This window comes from Pyrus communis, chromosome 9 (genome assembly GCF_041283825.1).
Source record: "Pyrus communis isolate YQ-2024b chromosome 9, ASM4128382v1, whole genome shotgun sequence".
NCBI classification, from domain to species: Eukaryota; Viridiplantae; Streptophyta; class Magnoliopsida; order Rosales; family Rosaceae; genus Pyrus; species Pyrus communis.
Window position 1 is genome coordinate 26,657,042 of NC_142573.1, and position 11,258 is coordinate 26,668,299.

The following is an 11,258-nucleotide window of genomic DNA, read 5'->3' on the forward strand; positions in this document are numbered from 1 at the left end:
ATAAGCACATGTTAAGATAACGGGTTAGTTCGAGTATACATGTGGGTAACCCGATACACGATAAGCAAAATATTAATTTAATAAATTTCTACCGTTGAAAATGCTATAATAATTATATATATATTAAATTAAATTTAGAAAATTTGAAAAAAAATGAGGTCATATATTTTTATATGGTATAATACTATTGTTTTATTTCTTTTTATAATTATTTTGGTAAACTTCTTATAAATTAAATGGTTTATAATGTTTGGTTTTTTTATACTTAGTTTATGCACAAGACAGTTCTAATGTGGAAAAACCTTATTGAAAACATCATCAACATAACTTCTGAGAAAGGCTTGACAATTTTGAAAAGAAAAAGTCATTCATTTTGCATATCATTGCACATTTGATATTTTGTAGTAGACTAGTAGTGCATTGGTCCTTTTTTATTAGGCTCTTATTTTGAATTGTAGATGTAGTACTTAACAACAAATGTGTTTTTTATATTTTGAAGTAAAATTTATGTGGCAATGTGGTATGTGCAAATTTAAGGAAAAGAATAATGTTTTTCTTAATGGGTCATACTGGGTCAAGTCATTTTACCTATTGGGTAAAGTGACCTGACCTATTAAGGATCCGTTAAGATAACAGGTGTGACACGACATGACCTTTTAAGATAATAGGTTTTACACAAAAACGACACAAAACACGGCAAACACGACCCGTTTTTCAGGCCTAGTCCTTCCTAACAGTCCACCTTACAGAAAAAAATTTCAAACCTAACATATAAAAAAAAAAAATGGGAATTGTTATTAGCACTCTCAAAATCTCATTCTACACTCCAAATTTTCTATATTAGGAAAAAAAAAATACACTTGTGAGGAGTGTAGAATGAGATTTTTAGAGTGCCAATAACACTTCCTAAAAAAATTACATAAATAACTATTCAAAATTTAGAGTGATTCCAAATAGATTTATATATTTTAAATAGTTATATAACGTTTAAAAAGTGGTCACTCGTTAGATCACCAACATTCAATGATGACATCACAGCCATTAATTTAGGATGTCATTAATATTAAGTGACAGTACGAAGAGATACTGAAGCTAATTTTTACTAACACTTCATTTATAGAGTTATGATGAATCCCAAATGGACTCTTCTTTGTCTAGCTAAAAGGAATTGGTTTCGAGAACAATATTCTTCTTTTGCTAAAGATCGCTACACTGTTGTATTTTCTTAGTTTTTCAAGACACTAGTTACTTTCCAAAAATTCTACAATATCTAGTGGTACAACATCTAGTGTCTCGACACCTTGCCAACAGAATCACACAACTTATGCTTCTCCCCTGAGGCAGAAGCTTGCAAGCTTAAATCCGAAAAGGTAGTTGCTGACGATTATAGTGGTGCCCATCTTGGTCTTGGAACTACGACTAATAGTCACAGCACGACTGCAAGTAGCATAGTTGTCTCCATCCAAAAATTTGGACACATCAATGTGATTTTTGGGAATGTTTTATGTGGTCCAACAAATAAGAGAGCCTTCAAGTCTACTCTCTAGGTTGATATTTCTTCCTTTAAAAGGGAGAATAAAATTGTTGGCAATGTATGCAAATAATATAAAGGAATTCGATTCGGAACAGATCAGAGAGCCATCATGTTTCGACGAATTGTTGCATGAACTACAAATAAGGGTGTCACTAAAGAAAGTATTCGATTGCATCTAGCCGAGCTAGATTGCCTACATACCTTGTGCATTCTCAAACAGTTGTAGTTCTTAGTAGCATCCTTCGGCCAAGGTGATACCCTAGAGGCTAAACTAAGAGAGAAAAAGATTCCTAAGAGTTGAGAGCTTATTCTCTCCTCTTTAGAGCAAACAGAATTGTTTCTCCTAGTGTGTTTTCGCCTTTCCCCAAGATCATCTTTATATAGCTGCTAGGAGGGGAAGAGAAAATGATATCAATAGCACACCCTATATTGGGTGGAATAATATTGTCTTTTATGTAATACATGATTATATAAATCATACATCTCCTACTCACCCACATAGGGTGTTGACATCATCTCAATTAGCTCATCCAATTCTCATTTGTTATGGTTTACCTCCTCATACAGAATAAGGGGCGTGCGACCTTGCAAACATACTTATCTAGAAGAGCTATCATTAACCTATCACCAAACTTAACAAGAGTGCATCACTTGGAAGTTCATTGCTTTATACCCTAGACAATTCTTCATACACCAAACTTGACATTCTTTCTCCCTCATCATGATATAAAAAGCAATGTTATGGTCCACAAGTATCTTGTATATAGGTGTTACGTTTGACAACAAATATCAAACAGACGTTGGCCAACTAATGAATCACATGACATAGTGTAGTCTTCAAACTATTTTCCCTAAGCTCTCATGTTAGTCTAACTCGGTTTAACTGTTTGCCTAGACATGCGTCTTGAAACAGTAGCTAACTAGACCATCTTAGATAGACGTGTCAAAGTAGCGATCATTAAACCTCATCTTTTTTACATCATATAGTGATTTAAAGCAAGGACCAATTCATCACTCCCACTATCTAACGCAACTAGCACATAGAATATGAAATGTATGCTATGGTGCATTCTCAATTTAATAAATGTGTAACATGTCCAATGGACATACACCATACAGATCTTAGTCTAAGTGTTACACAAACACCTAACTTGAGCATCTAACCTAGTCACCATCTCAGCGCCTACTTAGTTACTCACGTCCTGCTTAACAAGTTGGCCTCGGACTCCAATGCGTTTCAGACACATATGTCTTATCCCACTTGCTACCTAAGCACTAGGGCGAATCATTTTGTGCGAGTGAAACCGATTCCAGCTTGGTGACACTCGTATAAATGTGCATCATAACGTTCTATGAAAATGTTAATCCCAGTGAATCTCTTGTAACTGTTATACCTAGGAGTGTGACATATCATAACTATTGCTAGCACTGAATCTTAACACTCCTCATTTTGTGCCAATGCAAGTAATCATGAACAAATTTATGTTCCTTCCAATTTAGGGACTTCTTTTGCATAGATCAGGGAAGACTCACATAAAATATCTATAGTTAATATAAAAACATCTCCAAAATTGTTCCATAAGGAGCTCTTATGTTTTCACAAGTGGGTGGGTTCTTTCAATTCCATATCAGGTAAATGTAAGTATATTTTCATCACTCTATTGAGAAAATATTTCAATCATGAGTAAACATGGAATTACTTGCACCTTAAACAATCATTTTTCAACGAAGGATCTTATGTCAACCCTATGATGATATAATAACCAAAATGATGTTTTATGGACATCAAAAACCTCTTTATTTCTCTAAGTTTAGCATTGATTTATGAATACTTTAAAAATGGCTAGGTTTGGACAATAATCCACTTCTTGAATAAACTACACATCAATGCTTTGTGAATAAACTATGCATCAATGCTTTGTGAATAACGGGCATACACCATTTTATCAAGAAGACTAATGATTTTATCTATATGAACACCTCAAAATTTGTATTTATACCATTCCTTATTCACAGACGTGTGTCATACATGCCACTACTTAATTAGCACGTATATGAACGAGAAGTTCATGTCCAATATATCGCATACTCGATTACAGACAAACCAACGTCATATTTATTGCACTTTTAAATGAATAATTTGAATTATTAATTATTTTCAATACCATGCATGATTAAAAATTCATAATAATAAATTTATAAATATAAAAAATATAAAAAGTTTATGCAACGTTTGGGATTGCATATTGTCTGCTTTTCTAAAAAATCAGTGTCTAATTTCAGGGTTCATTAGTGGTTTAGATGTTATTTTCATAAACTTTCATGAGTTGTTACACGTATTTATATACATTCATCATGAGTCATAATTAGTGTATCACAATATTCATCAGTGCTATGACACACATATACATTCTAAATGTCACATCCCAGACTGGCTCCGCTATAGCACGATATTGTCCAATTTGGGCCACGCTCCCATGGCTTTGTTTCTGAGAACTCACACGAGAACTTCCTAGTGGGTCACCCATCCTAGGAATGCTCTCGCACAAACTCGCTTAACTTCGGAGTTCCGATGGAATCTGAAGCCAGTGAGTTCCCAAAAAGCCTTGTGCTATTTGGAGGTGGGCATGTACATATAAAGCACATCACCCCCTCTCTATTAGTAGATGTGGGATGTTACAATCCACCCCCCTTAGGGGCCTGACGTCCTCGTCGGCATACTCGTACCACACGGCAGAGTGGCTCTGATACTATTCTGTCACATCCTAGACCGGCTCTGCCGTAGCACAATATTGTCCGCTTTGAGCCACGCCCTCACGGTTTTGTTTCTGGGAACTCACATGAGAACTTCCCAATGAGTCACCCACTCACATGAGAACTTCCCAATGAGTCACCCATCCTAGGATTGCTCTTGCCTGAACTCGCTTAACTTCAGAGTTCTGATGGAATCCGAAGCTAGTGAGTTTCCAAAAGGCGTTGTGCTATATGGAGATGGGCATGTACATATAAGGTACATCACCCCCTCTCCATTGATCGATGTGGGATGTTACACTAAAACAAACAACTTTGGCCACAACAAACCCAAAGTTCATCTCCCTACAAAGTTAACACATCTTGTTTAAAAAAAGGAAACGCCGCAAATGACTTTTCAAAATGTTCTTAGTGGTTCATCGAGCATATATTCGTAAAAATCGTCTAACACTTATCAACTTCCAGTTGCCACATCACTGTTACTGTTTTTAGTTGGTTATGAAGTTAGCACAAGGTGAACATTTTCAATTGTATTGTAGAAGAAAAGCTGGAGTTGGAGGAGGCTGAATATAAACTTTTTCTTTGAAAGAATATTCTTGAAGGCAATTTACTTGCTTAGTGTGAAGCGCTAGGGATACATCGAGTCTTTTGGATTTCACGGCATAGCATCGGGTACAACACCGGCAGCGGTGCTCATCACACCCCAATACCGAAATATGTCCAGGATCGACACATGATGTCACCACGTACCTATTCATCTATCATGCCTTGCCTCTAAGACATGACCAAAAATAAAACAACGGTTAAACAATGCATTAACTTTTTCTTTTATATCATGACTACATCTAACCTATGTGTTAGACTGCTTACGTACCTTAAGACAGGATCAAACCATTCGTAGTTCATCATTTTGTTTAACTCTGACATTTTTCATAATATTTCTAGCAGAAAAACTGGGTTCCAAAATCACTCAATGGAATCTACAAGCATGACTCACTAGATTCTAGACTACGTAACGAACCATATAATAACTGGGACTGTCATTTTGCCTTTCACATCTCAAAATGTTTTCCAACCACAATTCCACATTCATAACAAATAATTGATTCCATGTATCAAAGATGCACAATATTAACATTTAACTATGTTGATCAACCAACAAGATCAGATATCACTTCACTAATTTTAATAAGGACAACCTTTACAAGGTTTGCCTTATTTCCTAACTTGAAACCAAAGTAATAGCATTGTAACCCTACATTACCAACACAAACATAAACATAAACTTGGGCAACTTCTATGCATAATAATCTGGGGTTCTAGACAACTCAACAAAACTAAATAGGGATAGGGATTCTGAACCACTTAACGGAATCCATCTCTAGAATGTGAATGGTCCCCCAATGCAGATTAACCACGCATGACCATATGCATTTATCAATAGCATGATCCCCTAATGCGGATTAACTAGGCACGACTACTGGATATTATGTAACCAAGTAGGCAGTGACCCCCAATGTGAATTAACAAGGCGAAGCCACCCCTAGAATGCCTATGGTCCCCAATGCGGATTCATCAGGAGCACCATAAGCAAGTATCGCCACCCCTAGAATGCCTATGGTCCTGCAATGCGAATCAATCAGGAAAACCATAAGCAAGTATCGAATAGTGTGATCCCCAATGCAAATTAACATGGTATGACCATTTATAGAGGTAATGTAACTAAGGAAGTAGTGACCCCCCAATATAGATTAACTAGGCATAGTCAGCCCTATAGTGCACTTGGTCCCTTAATGCAGAATAACCAGGCAAAACTATTGGTATGCCTCCATATTGTGGTTCCCCAATGCGGATTAACCAAGCTAAACCACTTTCGGAAATAAAGTAACCAGGTAAGCAGTGACCCCCTAATGCTGATTAACCCCAGGCAAGACCAACCTAATCACACATACGTACAAGCTCTACAAAATAATTCTAATATGGTCCTGGACTTATCACTTCATACTAGTAGTTGCACATTATCATGTCATCTAGAAGTTCAAAACACACATAAATCTTAGCATGCCACTTGCATGCAAAACGAGATACACATCTTCTGGGATGGCTCACTGACCAAGATAGGCCCACTAGCCTTTATCAGGTCTCTAGCAATACTAATTTCAATATTTAAGAGCGATTTGAGACTTTTGATCAGGAGTCAACTTTTCATATGAGAAATTCAACATACACTACCTAAACATATAGATATCGTTCTTAGTAGAAATGAATGTGTCACCTAACCACGAAATAAAGTGGCAATGGGTAGAATCTGCCCTTATTCTTTCCACTTTCTTTCTTTCATCGTAAAGCATACAATATTTCCTTCGACACCTCACTTCTAAACCAATTTGAAATTAATTATGTCTGTCGTAATGGAATTCACACTTTGCCTACATAAACAAACTCACTTAAAAATTCCAAATAAAAATTCCATTAACTAAAGGATACATTTTTCGCATCAATCAAATTTCTAAGTTGTCCATGGAAACCCTCTATAAACAATGTATGTGAAGGAGTATATCTAATATTTCCTTCTACACCTCACTTCTAAACCAATTTCAAATTAATTATGTCTTTTGTAATGGAATTCCCATTTTGCCTACATAAACAAACTCACTTAAAAATTCCAAATAAAAATTCCATTAACTAAAAGATACATTTTTCGCACCAATCAAATTTCTAAATTGTCCATGGAAACCCTCTATAAACAATGTATGTGAAGGAGTATATCTAATAACAAATTTAGGCCTACTGATGTCCCATGCAAAATATCTAATTTGTCATATTCTGAACATTCACGTAGAACTTGAAACAAATCCTTTTAGTTTTTCAGTTCCGAGTAATTGGATTGTTCATTCGTATTTGAAAACAATAGTTTCGAGACTGATACTTAATATTCCCAAAAAAGAATCCACTTCATGTTCAAACTTATGGTGCTGAACTGACATCAAAATTCCCACTGACCAATGAAGTAAAACTCCATTATGCTTTGACAAGGGATCAACAATATTATAATCCAAACTTCATCTATAAAAAATTATAATGTAAACAAAATAACTAACATTTGGCTGTTAATGGAATTTAATTAAGTTTGTGTTTTAAGTAGTAATGATGGCAAAAAGGCTACTTAGCTTCACAATTACTTGTTTAAGGCTAAATAGTGAAAATGGTCTCTGAGATTTGCATAACTCATCATTTTGGTCCCTGAGATTTCAAATCAATAGAAGTGGTCCCTGAGATTGTCCACCATCCATCATTTTGGTCCTTCCGTTAATGTCCCGGAGCTCTTGGCCGGAAGTTTGGGCAATTTTCAAAGTTTCGTAACTCAATCGTTTCTTAACCAAATTCGACCCATAATATATCAAAATGAAGATAGAAAAGTGTAGAATAAGATTATATCTATTTGGAAGCCTGATGGTTTCCAGAGATGGCCAGAAAATAGCCTCAAAGTTGACTGGTCTGAGGGAAAACTGGAAAACTCGCCGAGATTGGGTAAACTTTAAACATTCATAACTTCTTCAATAGTCAATGAAATCAAGTGATTCAAAAACTAAAATCATATTTGTCAATGAAACGAAGAGAACGGTATATTTTTCAATGGATAAATTGCCATGGTTTGGCCGAAAAATGGCTCGAAAGTGGCTAACTTAGGACCAAGACAGCCACTTTCGAGATGGTTTTTGGCCAAACCAAGGTGGGTTATCCTAAAAAGGTACCATTCTCTTCTTCTCATCGAGAAGTATGATTTTTGTTTTTGAATCACTTGATTTCGTTGAGTATTGAAGAAGTTATGAATGTTTAAACTTTACACAGTTTCCGGCGAGTTTTCTAGTTTTCCCTCAGACCAGTCAAATTTGAGGCTATTTTCCGGCCATCTCTGGCAACAATTGGGCTTCCAAATATGTATAATCTTATTCTACACTTTCCTATCTTCCTTTTGATGTATTATGGGCGATTGAGTTACGAAGCTTTGAAAATTGCCCTAACTTCCGGCCAAGAGCTCCGAAACACTTAACGGAGTTTTTAACGGAAGAACCAAAATGATGGATGGTGGACAATCTCAGGGACCACTTCTATTGATTTGAAATCTCAGGGACCAAAATGATGATTCTTAGCCACATAAATTCAATGTTACTTCCTAAGCTGAATCTAGTGAGGTTCGGAAGATATGCCCAAACACATGCCCAGACACACTTTGAATACTATAAACTTATTTAAAAAAAAATACACTACGAAATGTCTCAAATCCCTTTGAATTCCTCAATCTTTTAAAACTCTTTAAAATCAATACCTAATTTCATACGCCTTGAATATATCCATACTTTTAAAACTTCTTTAAAATCTTAATTAAATATATCCATATTTTTAAGAATTTAACAAAAAAAAAATCTTAAAATCCTGACATAATACCAAATACCCAAGAATCTAAGGGGGTGTAGTCAAATGAGGATTTGATAGGATTTTAATAGGTTTTGAAATCATGGTGTAGTCATTTAGAATTTCAAAAGATTTTGAAATCATGTTGTAGTCAAATTAGGATTTAATAGGATTTTAGAAAATACATCCAAATTCACAGGTAGTCCAATATGATTTTAAAAAATATATCCAAATCTAAGTGTAGTGAGAATGTTAAGGATTTACTAGGATTTTAATGTAAGAGGGATTTTGAAGGATTTAAGAATGAGTGGTATAAATACCAAATGTCATAAACAATCCAACCTTTCCCCTCTAATTTGTGTTCACGCCAACCATTGAAATAGAACCTGCCAACCCCTTCATCTTCCTCTATACCTTCCTCATATTCAGAACATATCTCAGTGTCCTCTTCAATTTCCACCTTCTTCATCCTCATCCATCCTGGATTTACCCCTCATCTTTGTCCTTGACTCCAACGCAAGAAAGTGCCTTCAACTCTCTGCGAGTTGGGTTTTTCTAATTTCGTATCCGGAACCTGTAATTTCCTTTCTTCGATTCAATTTCTTGTTTTCGGAAACTGGGTAGCTGTAAGTTTCTCCTTGTGAATTGGGTTTTTCGAAAAAGTTGGATAATTTGCATTCCTTTGTTTAATTGTTATTTGCTCGTTTTAGCTTCCATGGAAGTGAAGTTTCCTTTTTTTTTTTTTCTTCCCCTGAAGTAGATTCCTTGTTTGTTTGAACTCATGAATCTGTTCTTCGGAATTTGTACAACATTGATTGTGGGTCTGTTTTGATGCCTTGTAGAACTTGATACTTTCGACAATTTTCGATTGTATTATTTATCATCCAAAATAAGGATACTATGGCCTATAGAGTGTAGATAATGGAATGATTCAATGGCTATGAATTTTGTTCAAGTTTTTCACTTACCTGGGATTTTCCATGGGCAAGAATTTTGTTCAGAGTGAAGGAAGATTTGAAGAGAGATATCCTAGCAGCCTTTGCGTTGGAGGGTGGTGTGTGGCCAATTGTTCAGATTACGAATTTCCGATATGTTTATGTGAGGTACCAACTCCTCTGTGTAAACATCTTCTGCCTGTTGGACAGTGCCTTTTTGACATGGGTCGAGCAGCGAAGGGCTGCCGCTTGGAAGCAGCGGTTCACACACACACGCATATATATATATATATATATATATATATATATATATATATATAGACTTTGGATGCTGTTCTTATTTATCAACGTTCCTTGATTGAAACTTTGTTGATTTTCGATTTTTTATTGAAGTCCTTGAAATTAATGTCAATAATGCATTTCTATGCAGGTTATTATAATTATTAAATTAAAATTTGATATTTGTAGTTATTTATATTAATGAGATTTTAAATAAAATCCATAATTTGTTGAAAATATTTAAAAAAAAATACTTAAATAAAACACATGATTTGTCATTACTTATATTAATGACATTTTACATACAAAAAATTGGTAATTTTTATATGATACATATTACATACAAAAACTTGGTACATTTAATACAAAAAAAAGTGATACATTTTATATAATGGGTACATTTCATATAAAAAATAACAATGCGTACGTTTTACACAAAAGAGATGGTACTTACAAAAAAAAAAAAAAAAAAAAAACAGGTACATTTTACATATAACAAAGTGGTACATTTTTAAAGACAAATGGGTTAATAAATTATGGGTACAAATAAAAGGTCAAAAAAATATGAGTGAAAATGAAAGTTTGAAAAATATGGACACAAAAAGAAATTAATATATGGGTGACACACCCCGACCGAAATCAGGGCGTGTTGGGCGTCACGTGAGAGTGATGTAACCATGTGCACAATGCGGAAGCTAAGAATAATAATAAAAGTACGAATAAATAAAAAACCAAGCTATACACTAAGTAGATAATAAACATGTGCAAGCGTAAGTGTGAAAAACAATATTCAGAGCACAGAAGACCTAGTGCAGTCCAGGGGAACAAACACTAAATAAGCACACCCAGAGGTGGTCCTACATTGGTGATAATCTGTCAGATATGCCGAGAATTCCTCGAAAGCCACCAAAAGAGCAATCCAAACTAGAACCTGGAGGGGCGCAAAACAGAAAGTGTGAGTAGGCAAAAACAAAGCTTTTCAAAATCATTTCATTAACAAAAGTTCTAACCCTTCGCCGTAAAACTTGTATAGTTTCCCAGAAAATAGAAAATAAACACATATAGAAAACATGCTCAAAAATATGCCATGTCGAATACCTCTACATAAAATGTAAGTACTCAGGTAATGCCAATCAATGCAATGTAAATAGTCAGCCGGAGTCACCCAACGTGACTTGTACGGCTGAATCTAGAGCTCAAATCTCCAACTCACTAACTATACTTGCACACGAGTCGGAACCACCTAAAGTGGTCTGTATGACAGGACTGGGTGTAAATAAGTACGCTCAAGTGCTACGATCATGTGAAAACTGGGCGAATAATCGCAAGTCACCTACAGGTCG